Below are 13,231 nucleotides of genomic sequence, written 5' to 3'. Positions count from 1 at the left end.
GGATACTAGTCAGATTCGTTTCCTTTGAGTCACAATGGGAACTCTGAGAATGTATTGCTTTTGAGAAGAATCTGGTGAGAACAAAAGACAGGGGAAATAAATTGGAAGTTATGTATTAGCATCTGGTCTATAACCAATTACTGCTAGCTATGGATGCCCAGGTGGAAATGACCAAATCAAATCTCTTTGCAAACATGCAAATTGGGCCAAAGTATAAAGTGATGGAAAGATAGTAGAGGAGTTCCTGTCATGGCTCAGAAGTTATGAACCCGGCTGGAAGCCATGAGGATGCAGGTTCGATCCCTGGCCTTGCTCAGGGGGTTAAAGGATCCAGTGTTGCCATGAGCTGTGGTGTAGGTTTGGCAGCTGCAGCTCCAGTTGGACCCCTAGCCTGGGAACTTCTATGTGCAGCCCTAAAAAGCAAAAAAAAAAAAAAAAAAAAAAGGTCAAGCAAGAAAGAAAGTGGAGGGTTCCACCTATGAAATGTTTCTGGCCAGATGGTTTAAGATAAGTAAACTTGGAATTTATGGCTGTACGTGGAATGGCCCACTGGGCAATGTCAGTGTCAGCCATGTAATTATCTAAGTATACTCTGGAGATAGTTCTGTTTGTGTGATACCTGGCATACCTTACCTGATGACCTCAAATGCTAGATCTATGCCCTAGAGTGTATTCCTTTGTGGGAAACCTGGGGAACTGGGTTGGTGGTTTCAGATATCTCCATTACTTTCTTGTGTCTCACAGTCATTTGTATTCTTTTAAATTATTAGTACAGTTTAATAATGGATAAGAGCTCTGATTCTTGTCTATTTTGACTATTTGACCCTTCTTTAAAATCTCAGCTAGATATAATAAGTGTTTAAAATTGTTAAAATGGTTTTTTACATGTTTTGGTTTGTTTTGTTTTTGTTTGTTTTGTTTTGCCTTTTTGCCTTTTTCTCGAGCCGCTCCCACGGCATATGGAGGGTCCCAGGCTAGGGGTCGAATCAGAGCTGTAGCCACCGGCCTACGCCACAGCCACAGCAACGCGGGATCCAAGCTTCGTCTGCAACCTACACCATAGCTCACGGCAACGCTGGATCCTCAACCCATTGACCAAGGCCAGGGATCGAACCCAAAACCTCATGGTTCCTAGTCGGATTTGTTAACCACTGCGCCACGACGGGAACTCCTTTACATGTTTTAATATAGGCAATTATTTTCTGCTAATCTCAAGTACCACTTCAGCCTAAGGAACAGGGGAAGATCCAGTTTTGTGGTGCTTGCTCTTTTGGGGGTAGACTTCTGTAAGAAAAAGCAAAATTAGGAACAAAAGTGAATATCAAGAATGAAAAATAAATCACCAAAATTACAAATTTTGAAAAGCTAACAAATAGTACAGATATCATAAAATCAAGAAAAGTACGCAAATCTTCTATTAATTAGGTATTTACCATATTCCATGATAACTTTTTTCTTACCTTTCTCGGCTCTGTATTCTGATTACTTCTTCAAAATGAAAATGATTTTGTAATATATTCCTTAAAAAAAATAGAGAATTTAGTGTCCCTGTAGCATGGTTTATTAAGATTAGTTTTAAAAATATAGTTAAGTTTATTTCGGCTTTGCAATTCAGTATTGATACTGTCCTATAAATTTTTACAACTATTGTCAAACTTATAAGAACAACTCATATAGGTTTTTGACTAAGCATTAATGGGAACCAAATTATTTGCTTAATACTTTTACAAGTCTGATGAGTGGAATAATTTTAAATACATTACCTTCTGGCCGTGTGTATTTCAAACGCTGTTTTTCCTCCAGCAGCCTTTTGATGCTGTGCGCTGTAGGACATATTCACAAAGCAATATGACCCTTGGCTGGCATTTTTATGTTTGGGTACCAGGTAAGCCAGCAGAGTAGAAATAATCCTGGAAGTCGATGCTACAGCGCTATGGCTAGCAATCAATCATACACAGAAGCAACTATAAACATATCTCCTAGTTAAATGTACAACCAACTCAACTCCTCCTTACCCAGATACCAAAAGTGCTACAGCCATGTCAACGCCAAGGACAGGAAGGGAAGTCAAGTGTAAAGAATCAGTGCTCTTAACTGATTGTGGCTAAAAATCTTTTTCCTTTCTGTGAATTTTACTCAAACATATATGTAAGCACATTTCAAGGACTGCCGTAGAAGGAGCCTGTGCAAGTAAGGGGGCCTGAGAGTTAACCAAGTAACACACATTATGGTGATGATTTAAAATACAGAAGTAGTGTTTTTCTAGGTCTACCAAAGTAATCAAATTATACAGGGTAAAAGACAGATGGAAAACTTTAACGTGATTTTAGATTTTGGTGCATTTTCAGTAAAGCTGTTACAACCCAGCTTACTGAGGAGTTACTGCTGTGGCACAACAGGAGCAGCAGTGTTTCTGGAGCGCTGGGATGGAGGTTTTATCCCTGGCCCAGTACCGCGGGTTAAGGATCCGGCATTGCCAGCTGCAGCGTGGGTCGCAATGGTGGCTCAGATCTGATCCCTGGCTTGGGAACTCCAATCCATCAGTCCCAGCTTACTGAGAGTTTCACTGCTGGCTTGACAACATGAGGCACCCTGCACACCACTCCCCCAAAATGTAAGACTCAATAAGAACAGTGAGAGTTAATGGTATTTGAATTAAGATCCACTTCCTCCCTCTGCCCTCCCAGCGCAGTGAGGCAGAAACTCCTCTCCAGATCGGGGTGGCCAAGAGCTTGGGGCTCCCTCACCCCACAACTAGCTGTCTGTGCATTCTGCCCAGAAATTGAGGAAGTGACAAATACTTTCGCAGTCAAGTGATTTCCAATTTTTTAATTTAAAAGAGTGGAGAAGAGGATCTATTGGACTAAAAGACAAATTTGGATGATATATCTCAAAGTGACTCAGGGCATATGATTTGGAAGTAATTCAAATGAATTAAGTGACAATGCTGTTATAAAATTCCTTCTGTTAATTTTGTTTCATTTGTATGGAGAGAGTTTCTCAGGCTTTACACTTTTAAATATTAAAATTAGAATAGGCTTGATGCTGAATCTTGTCCCATTCTAGAAATAATCATCCACAAATAAATGAATTAATTGAAAAAAATCCCCTTCACCTCATCAAGATATATTCAATAACCCTATATTCTTTTTCAATAAATGTTTATCCAAATGCAGAATACATATAAATAATTTTAAGTCACTATTATTAAACTGGTTTAAATATAATTTATAGACCATGAGCTCACTCATTTTAAATATGCATCAGTGAATTTTATTATATTTACAGAGCTGTACAACCATCATCACAATCTAATTTTAGAACATTTTCATCACCCTAAAAAGTAAAATCCTGTGCCCATTTACACAAGGTTAAATGGAGGTTAACCTTGTGCATATGGAATCCCTGACCAGGGATCAGACCAGAGCTGCAATTGCGACCTATGCCACACCTGTGGCAATGCCCGATCCTTAACCCACTGTGCTGGGCCAGGGTTGGAACCTGAGTCCCAGTACTGCAGAGATGCTGCTGATCCCATTATGCCACAGCAGGAACTCCTCAATTCCATTATCCACCTCAGCATGAGGCAACCAATAATCTGCTTTTTCTATCTCTGTATATTTGCCTTTCAAAAAAATTCATTGAATGGAGTTCCCATCCTGGCTCAGTGGTTAACAAATCCGACTAGGAACCATGAGGTTGGGGTCAGATCCCTGGCCTCACTCAGTGGGTTAAGGATCCAGCGTTGCTGTGAGCTGTGGTGTAGGCTGGCAGCTGTAGCTCTGACTGGACCCCTAGCCTGGGAACCTCCATGTGCCACGGGAGCGGCTCTAGAAAAGATAAAAGACAAAAAAAAAAAAATTCATTGAAATAGAAATATGTTCACCTCTGGCTTCTTTCATTGAGAATGATTTTGAGGTTCATCCGTGTTGTGATATATATCAGTATTTCATTAGTTTTTGGTATAGAATTATATTCCATTGTATGGACATACCACATTTTCAAAGTTCCTATATATCAAGGTTGTTTTTACTTTTTGGCTATTTTAAATAATGTAGCTATGAATATTTCTGTCAAGTGTACTTGTACACTTTGTATGTGTGTACAAGTACTTGTATTGTATGTATTCTATTTCCAGAACAATAGAGAATTCAGCATCCATTCTATTTCAATTTTAATATTTATAGATATGAAAACTGAGAAATTCTATCCACCTAAATAAACTAAATAGGAAAAGGTTTTATAACAGCAGCATCATATGATTTTTTTGACCCAAGTGAAATGAAAACATGTCTACACAATTCCAACTATGAGAGGAGTCGCTGCATCATATAATTCATCTATGAATAACTTCCCTTTTTTTGGCCTCACCCTTGGCATGTGGAATTTCCCGGGCCAGGGAGTGAACCTGAGCCACAGCTGTGACTCAAGCAACTGCAGTGACAACGTCAGATCCTTAACCCGAGCACCTCTCCACATTCTTGTACAACTCTTGTTAGTGTCTTTTTATTACAACCTTTCTAGAGGGTAATGATATCTCATTGTGTTTATTTGAACTTATCTAAAGACTGATGACATCGAGAATCTTTTCATCTGCTTTCTGAACATTAGTATATTTTTGGAGAAATGTCTTTTCAAATTCTTTGCCTTCATATACTATAATTATTATATTATAATTAATATAAAATTATATTAATTACCTTGTTAATTATTAGGTTTTAAGGGATACACACACACACAGACACACACACACACACATATAGTTGTTGTTGTTTTGTTTTCCTTCTTCTTTTTGGCCACCCCACAGCATATGGACTTCCTGGGCCAGGGATCAGATGGGAGCCACAGGTGCATCTTAAGCCGCAGCTGTGGCAACACTGGATTTTTAACCTACTGTGCCGCGCCAGGATCACACCTGCATTTCAGGGCTCCCAAGACGCAGTTGATCCCTTTGTGCCACAGCAAGAACTCCTGTTCTTTATATATCTGAAATACAAGTAAAATATGGTGATTTGAAAATATATTCTCATAGTCTGTAGGTTGTATTTTCAAATTTTTTTTTTTTTTTGGGTCTTTTCGGGCTGCATCTGGTGGCATATGGAAGTTCCTAGGCTAGGAGTTGAATCGGAGCTGCAGTTGCCAGCCTACACCACAGCCACAGCAATACAGATCGAAGGCACATCTGCGACCTACTCCGAAGGTCATGGCAACACAGGATCCTTAACCCACTGAGCAAGACGAGGTATCAAACCTGCGTCCTCATAGATGCTAGTCAGATTGGTTTCCACTGAGCCACAATGGGAACTCCTGAGCTTTTTTTTTTTTTAATTAAAAAACAGTGGAATATCAAAAGATTACTGCTAAGCACAAAGAACAGACATTTAAAGTTTCTGATGTTAGTGCTGTTCTATGTATGAGATGATAGATGAGTCTGAGCTCATTATTCCTTAGCTATGCATATTAACTACCTAGGGCCAGTAGCCAAAGCGCAAACCACTTTGCGTTTTTCTCCATTCTGAACTGGATCCTCTCCGGGCTCTTGTGGGCGCTGGCTTGATTCTCGCAGAACTGGAAAAGCAGGCTACATGCCTGTTCACACATCTATAGTACTTTACTAATTTCAAATAACTTTAGAAGAAACGGAGAGTATGTACACTTTGATTTTCCCCTTTTAGCTTCCCATAATCATAAATGGTATTAGCTCACTCGCTATTTATCCTTAGGCGTCAGGAATTTAATATTTTTTAGCCTTCCGGCCCTCAAGGCTCCCCCTAGCCGCCACAGCTCTCTCCGCCCACCACTCTCGCCCTGTCCCTCCTGCAGCCTGGGGTCGGGGAAAGAAAGACATTGCGCAAGCGCGAGGTCTGTCGACGTGGCCGGGAGACCCTGGTTGGGGTCCGCGCTGAGCCCGCTGGCTCACGTGGTTCTCCCCGGGCCTGCTGCCCTCGCTCTTTTCTCCTCTCGGAGTTTTACGGTGACTCTGGGGTTCGAGGTGGACTGACGTCTCCCCAGAGACCACTTGGAAGGTCAGAGTGGACAGAACTTGGGGGCGGGGGCACGCGGTGACAGGCCCAAGGGGCCGAGGCCCCAGTGGGCATCACGTGAAGGCCCAACTGCGGGGGCCGTGCGCTCGCGCTCAGGTCACGCGGGAGCCGGCGGGCGGGGCGGCGCGGGCGCGTGACGTGGCGCGCTCCGCAGCGCGCGGCTCCGAACGCTTTGTCAGTGCGGGCGTGCGGTCGCGCGCGGGCGGGGCGCCGAGAACTTTGGGCAACTCCGCTGATCGCTTGGCGGCCGCGCCGCGTCTGAGGGAGAGGGCCGTGGGCTGCGGCCGCCAGGCGGGGATCTCTTCTGGCGGCGCCGAGGCGCCCGAGGCCTGTCAGGCACAGGTGGGCGGCGGCCGGCGGGAGGAAGTCGCCGCTGAGCGGGACCCCAAGGCGGGCGGTGGCGGGAGCGCCCAGGGCCCGCGGGCTGGAGGGCCCAGAAGGGCGGAGAAGGCTGCGGGACCTCATCCAAGTCTCAGATGAAACTTTCGTGGAAGGGAGCTACTGTGGGAGAGAATAGTTTAAGCTGTTCTTTGTCAGCCCCCAGCTTCTGTATTTACGGAACCGTCAGCTCCGTAGGACGGCCCCCCCCCCCCCCCCCCCGCCGCTTCCTATTTACTGTTGGGATGGAGAGCGCTGCCTTCCCCGTGGATCTGCGTCCTCCTACCTGAGCTTCTGTGTTGACCCTTTCTGCTGTTCTACCCCCGCTGTTTTCCCTACCTTGGAAAACCGGAGCGATTATTCATCCTCTCCTAGCGCTTCCAGCTTTCGTGGAAGTTCGATAGCCTTTCGTTACAGAAAGGTCAACAACTTCGGGAATGGATAGCGCGCGATTTTACTCTTTCGAATACGGTCGTTCACGTTTGTTAGGGGCTGAGCACTGCAGAGGTTGCCTCCGATTTACTCTGTGTCTAGGAAAAGTTTCGCTGGGAATGCGCAGTTTCGTGACTCGGCATTATTGCGTTACTCTAGGATTGGCCCAGTTTTCCTCTCTGTAGTTGTAATTAATTGCTTTACTCTTTGTCTGGAGGTCACTCGGGATTCGCTTTATTGTGTTGTTAATTGAATGAGTGTGCCGTCCAGATTGTTGTTGTCTGTGAAATACGGGCCCTAGGTACTTAGGAATTCAACAGTTTTCTTTGAAATTTTCAAAAGCAGAACAAACGGAAAGGCGAAAGGGCACCTTAAGAATGTCCCCGATTATAAATGGAGCTATTTGTTGATTCTCTCCCTTTTACAGTAACGGACCTCATTTGGTAACTTTATATGAAACCTGTTTGAAACAGGAAGCTTTTCTCTTACAGGTGTTGTCTCTTTCCTCTGGGGTTTTCTGAAATGTCACTGTGCATAGTTCCTCTAGCAAGCCAGAATAGGGTGGGATGCTACAGGAGGCAGTGACAGTTACATAGAGGTGTTGGAAGGAAATTACCTTTTTCTTTTTCTTTTTCTTTTTTGTAAAGGGCCAGATAGGCGGGCTTTTTTTTTTTTTTTTTTTGCTCCTCCTTTTTTTTTTGCTCCTCCTTCTAGGATGATAAAAGTCTGTGTTGTTAAAAACTACTTATGATAATGCCCGGTAACATGATTGTTATTACTTTGTGTTTATGGTATTGAACTAAGTTGCCAAGTGTTTGGTTCAGAATTTTACCTTTGCTCAATATTTTTTAAAGTGCGTTCGCAGGCATACACGGTTATATTTGAAACAAACACATTTTACTTCTTTTATTAGAACGTTTAAAAACTGTGCGTTTGGTATCTGGAATCAGGTTTTTGTGATTTAAGGTGATTATAGTGGTGTAGGTACTTTTTAATACTTCAAATTGTCATTTCAAAGACTCTCTGTTGTCAACTTTAAAAATTAAAGCGTGAAATCATGTAATAATGGTTACTATCTTCACAAGATATTTGATAAACACTTTATTATGGTTAGGATAAGATAGATATTGTGGGTTTTGTCTTTGTTTTTAAGCCACCATCCTATTATTATCCCTATCCCTGTGAAATGCATCTTCTCAGAATAAAGCAAACCCCAGAACAATCACAAAATTAAAATATATTTTGTTATGAACTCTTTCCTTTTTGTGCTAAGATTCCCAACTGCATTTCACCTGATTACCCAAGCAAGCTCTTCTCCCTGCTGATTTTTTCTTTCTTTGTTAAGTCCAGATGCCCAACAAGGAAGGCTGTTCAGCTAACCCGTGGGGATTACACCCCATCCCCCAATGCCCATGCGGGCAGTGCACACCCTACCTTTGCCTTGAATAGCCTGCCAGACTCCTCCAGTTAGTTACATGATGTTTAGGAAATCTTTCAGCACACTTTGTGAAATAGGCTTTGAAATAAAGACATATGCGAGGTAATACTGCTTCTACCTAGGGTTCCTTTATCATGTCTTCTTTCTGCCTTCAAATGCTATCATTTTAAGCCTTAAGCCAGAAGTCTTTGCTCTTTTTTTTTTTTTTTTAATTTATTTTTAGGGCCATAGCCAAGCTAGGGATCAAATCAGAGCTATAGCTATCAGCCTCCACCACTGCCCCAGCAACACCAGATCCATTCCACATCTGACACCTACGCTGCAGCTTGTGGCAACATCAGATCCTTAACCCACTGAGCGAGGCCAGGGATCAAACCCTCATGCATCCTCATAGATACTAATCAGATTCTTAGCCCTCTGAGCCACAGTGGGAACCCCTCAAGCCAGAAGTCTTTATGTCAAGAAACACTCCAGGTTCTGTTCACACCTCCCTCTGCTGACTGTTAAGCACAACATGAGGTTTAGTTTTGAAATCAGACATTTCATTTTCTTAACAAATATCTATTGCACCTGACTGTTTGAATCTGTCTCTTCCATTTTAGTCTCATTTATTAGTCCTTGAGCAAGTTGGTCAATGTTGGTAAAACATTTTCTAAATCAGATATTAACCTCCAAGGATAGGAGAATTAAATGGAGCGTGAAACAATGCCAAGCACATCCAAAGAGCTTAATAAAAGCTAGTAAATTATGGTGCTTCTAAGGCCACAGATCATGTGTCTGTTGTGTCTCCTCCCCACTCCCCTCTTCCTCTCCCCCCGCCCTTTTACAGCTTTACTTGCGGGATATGGAAGTTCCCAAGCTAGAGATGGAATTGGAGCTGCAGCTGCTGGCCCATGCCACGGCCACAGTAACACCGGATCCTAGCCACATCTGTGACCTGTGCCACAGCTTGCAGCAACTCCAGATTCTTAACCCACTAATTGAGGCCAGGGATCAAACTCACATCTTCATGGACACTATGTCCAGTTCCTAACCTGCTGAGCCACAATGGGAACTCCTCATGTTGCCTTCTATGTTTGCAATATAACATACTAGTGAGTGGTTTTAGAACAGTATTTTATTTACTTATTTATTTTGTCTTTTGTCCTTTTAGGGCTGCACCGGCCATATATGGAGGTTCCCAGGCTAGGGGTCTGGTTCCAAGGCCAGATCCTTAAGCCACTGAGCGAGGCCAGGGATCGAACCGACAACTTCATGGTTCCTAGTCAGATTCATTTCCACTGTGCCATGACGGGGATTCCTAAAGCAGAGCTTTTAATTTGCTTGTGAACTCTTAAAATAATTTTTGTACAATTATCCCTCTTGTACATGTTTAGGTTGATTTATAACGTTTTACACTATAGTTTTAGGAAGTTGAAAAGGATGCAGTTTCCCACATCGTATAGACACTGATGTTGTAATGTGAAATTGGTGCATCACTCTTTTTTTTAAATTATAGTTGGTTTACAATGTTGTGCCATGGTACATCACTCTTAACTCTCTCATCAAAGAGTATAATATTGCACTTTTGTACCTCTCACCATCGATTTTAAAAATACATAGTATTTTACACAGTTCTTTTTTCTTGAAATTGTACTTTGATTTTTACCCAGCTCCATTGAATATTATCTTAATGTAATTTATTTATGCTTGAAAGCTTCTTATTCTGTCGTACATGTCTTTTTTTCTCATTATGTTTTTTAATTTTTTATTGTAGTTTATTTATAATGTTCTGTCAGTTTCTGCTGTACAGCGAAGTGATCCAGTCGTACATATATATACATATATATGTATTCTTTTTCTCACGTCATCCTTCATAATGTCCTACCACAAGTGACTAGATATAGTTCCCTGTGCCATACAGCAGGATCTCATTGCTTATCCACTCCAAATGCAATAGTTTGCATCTACTAACTCCAGACTCCCAGTCCATCCCACCCCCTCTCCCTAGGCAACTACAGGTCCATTCTCCATGTCCATGAGTTTGTTTCTTTTCTGTAGATAGGTTCATTTGTGCCACATATTAGATTCCAGATATAAGGATACATGTCTTTAATAAATATATTTGTATAAATTGAAACTAAATTTTAAAAATTTCCTGTGATTGTAACTGTTATTTTTCTTCTAGATTGAATTACCCCTAGTAGTAATAGTTGATCAGAATAGCATAAAACCTGATGGATTTTGAAAAAAGAATAATTAAATATGAGAAGTAGAAGTTTAGTGGAAATTTATGTCTCAACAAGATGGATAGTTGGAGTTGTGCCTAAATTGATCTTGACGCCTCTTGACTTTTTTGGGCTGTTCCCTACCATGCTTTTCCATTCTGGAGAATACACCATAGTAGAAATAGGAGTGAGAGAGTTTTTTTTTTTTTTTTTTTTTCTTAAATTTTGTAAAGTGGGAAGATCATGACAGGAACTTAGAAGAGGGAAAACAACAGCATGTTAGCTGGACTTCAGACATGTTTCTAGGCAGATCAGTGCTAGTGAGAAGTACTAAATGGAAGTAGAAGGATCTCAAAGACTTTTTCTTAAAACTATGTATGTTGTTGGAATGTGTTCCTTGGCAGGTGTTCATGTGCTGTGGGGGTACATGTTCCCTGATTTGGAGAACCTCTGAGCAGTGGTTATCAACAGGAATGATTTTGCTGCCAGGGTATTTTTGGCAATGTCTGGAGACATCTTTGATCTGCCACATGGTGGATGGAGGGGGCCTGCTGATTCTGGCATCTGAGAGATTTGAGATCAGAGTGGAGCCAAACATCGTGCAGAGATCAGGACAGCCTCCCATAGCAAGAAATTATCTAGCTCAAAATGTCATTCAAACTGAGGTTGAAAAACCCTGATATAAAGGATTCATTTTGGAATAAGGCTGTTAAAACTCTGTAATCTAGAGCAGTGGGTTAGTAAACTTTTTTTTTTTTTCCTGTAAAGTACCAGATAGTAGATAGTAAAATATTTTAGACTTGTGGCCCGCATATGATCTCTGTCGCATATCCTTGTTTTTATAACCCTTTAAAAATGTGAAAATAATTCTTAGCTCCAGGGTCTTTCAAAAACATGTGATCTAAGACAGTTACCGCCTTCAAACCTCAGGTTTTTTCCTCTGCAAAGTACTAGTCACAATGCCTCAAGAGTTGTTTGTAAGGATTAGGTGAGATGAACATGTGGCACAGTCTCCAGCACACATTAAGCACTCTGTAGCACTTCCCATTGTGGTTCAGCAGGTTAAGGACCCAACAGTGTCCGTGATGCAGGATCGATCCATGGTCTGGCTCTGTGGGTTAAGGAACCAGCATTGCCACAAGGTGCAACATAGGTCACAGATGTGGCTTGGATCCATCGTGGCTGTGGCTAGGTCCCACCCGCAGCTCTGATTCAACTCCTAGCCTAGGAACTCCCATATACCTCAGATTCGGCTTTCAAAAAAACACTGTAAGTAGTGCTTTGGTAATAGTGCTATCCTGTAGCATGTAGCAGAAAAATGGTTGCCAAGTCACAGTTGTTTAAGACCCTATCAAATCAATTGGACAAACAGGAATGCTGTTTAAATTCCTAGTTCAGCTTGCAAAAGTCTGTTTATTTCATTGTCCTGCTCTCTGAGCTGTGAGCCTCCTTGTAGCCTGAGGAAGGTGGATTACAGAATTCCTATCCCATGGTTTCTGAGGGAAGAAAGGGAAGGGATCTGTGAAAAAGGGAAGCCTTCTATTGACATATTCTAAAGATGAATTCCAGGGAAAAGGGCTCTCTTTTGAAAGGGGATTTGCAGTAAAGCAAGTAAGGTCCGATTTTTGTCAATTGTATATTATGTTTTGTTTGTTTGTTTGTAGGGTTTTTTTTTTGGTTTTTGGTTTTTCTTTTTGTTTTTGTTTTGCTTTTTAGGGCCACACCCACAGCACATGGAGGTTCCAGGGCTAGGGTGTGAAATCAGAGCTGCAGCTGCTGGCCTACACCAGAGCAATGCCAGATCCTTAACCCACCGAGCAAGGCCAGGGATTAAACCCTCGTCCTCATGGATATTAGTCGGGTTCGCCATCACTGAGCCTCAAGGGGAGCTCCAGTTGTAGAGTGTATTTTCTAAATTGGAGACTGAATATATTCTCTCGACTACCGTGAAGTTTCTGCGTGATGCAGGTGACCATTGGTTTGTTTATTTTTCAGGTGAGAAAGTATGGCTAGGCCAGTTTCTGTGGTGCCTTGATGATGTATACTGTTGCTAAAACAGCCTTAAATCCTTTTAATTATCCTATCATTATAGGTTTTAATGAGATCACAGGAGGAGAATCTACTGCAGTGTCCAGTAACAGTAGGCACATGCCATTACTGAGTGTTCTTTGAGATTAAGATAGTTGGAATTAAGATATGCTTCAAGTGTAAAATACACACTAGTTTCAAAACCTTAAGGCCAAAAAATAAGGTAAACTGTCTCATTAGTAATTAATTTTAAAAAATTAATAAGAATTAAAAAATTAATTACTAGGTCCAAAGTATTCTTTCACCAGGTACCCAATATAAAAATTACTAAAAAAAAAATGAAATAATACCATTTACAGCAACACAAATGCAACTAGAGATTATTGTACTGAGTCAGAAAGAGCAGTACAAATACCATATGGTGTCACTTATATGTGGAATCTGAAATATGGCACAAATGAACCTGTCTACAAAGCAGAGACTCTCAGACATAGAGAATAGACATGGTTGCTAAGGGGGAAGGAGTGGGATGGATGGGCAGTTGCAGGTTAACAGATGCAAACTATTACATTTAGAATGGATAAGCATTGAGGTCCTACTGTATAGCATAGTTAACTCAATCCAATCTCCTGGTATAGACCATGATGGAAAATAATACATTTTTTAAAAAGAATGTGATATACATACACACACACGCATTTATA

At 41.6% G+C, this 13,231-nt stretch overlaps 1 protein-coding gene and 1 long non-coding RNA gene across 3 annotated transcripts in view; one reads left to right on the top strand and one right to left on the bottom strand.

Annotated features, from left to right (window-relative positions):
• Positions 1-9: 9 nt before the first annotated feature.
• Positions 10-4,945, bottom strand: LOC125113354 (uncharacterized). The gene is made up of 5 exons (XR_007131422.1): positions 4,916-4,945; positions 1,764-1,823; positions 1,461-1,520; positions 1,220-1,284; positions 10-71 (listed from the first exon to the last, which is right to left on the bottom strand). It is a non-coding gene; the product is annotated as an uncharacterized LOC125113354 (long non-coding RNA).
• A 904-nt stretch (positions 4,946-5,849) lies between these two features.
• The window catches only part of SPART (spartin), a 32,990-nt gene continuing 25,608 nt past the window's right edge, over positions 5,850-13,231 (top strand). The window contains exon 1 of one of the 2 annotated variants that reach the window (XM_047756001.1): positions 5,850-6,026. The gene's annotated coding sequence lies outside the window, so the exon portion shown is untranslated. Of the gene's footprint in view, positions 6,027-6,252; positions 6,387-13,231 lie in introns of those variants that run through there. The other variant, XM_047756000.1, reaches the window with a different exon arrangement.

This window comes from Phacochoerus africanus, chromosome 13, assembly GCF_016906955.1.
Source record: "Phacochoerus africanus isolate WHEZ1 chromosome 13, ROS_Pafr_v1, whole genome shotgun sequence".
Taxonomy (NCBI): Eukaryota; Metazoa; Chordata; class Mammalia; order Artiodactyla; family Suidae; genus Phacochoerus; species Phacochoerus africanus.
Note: the sequence above shows the minus strand (reverse complement) of the source record. Positions and strands in the feature narration are given on the sequence as shown.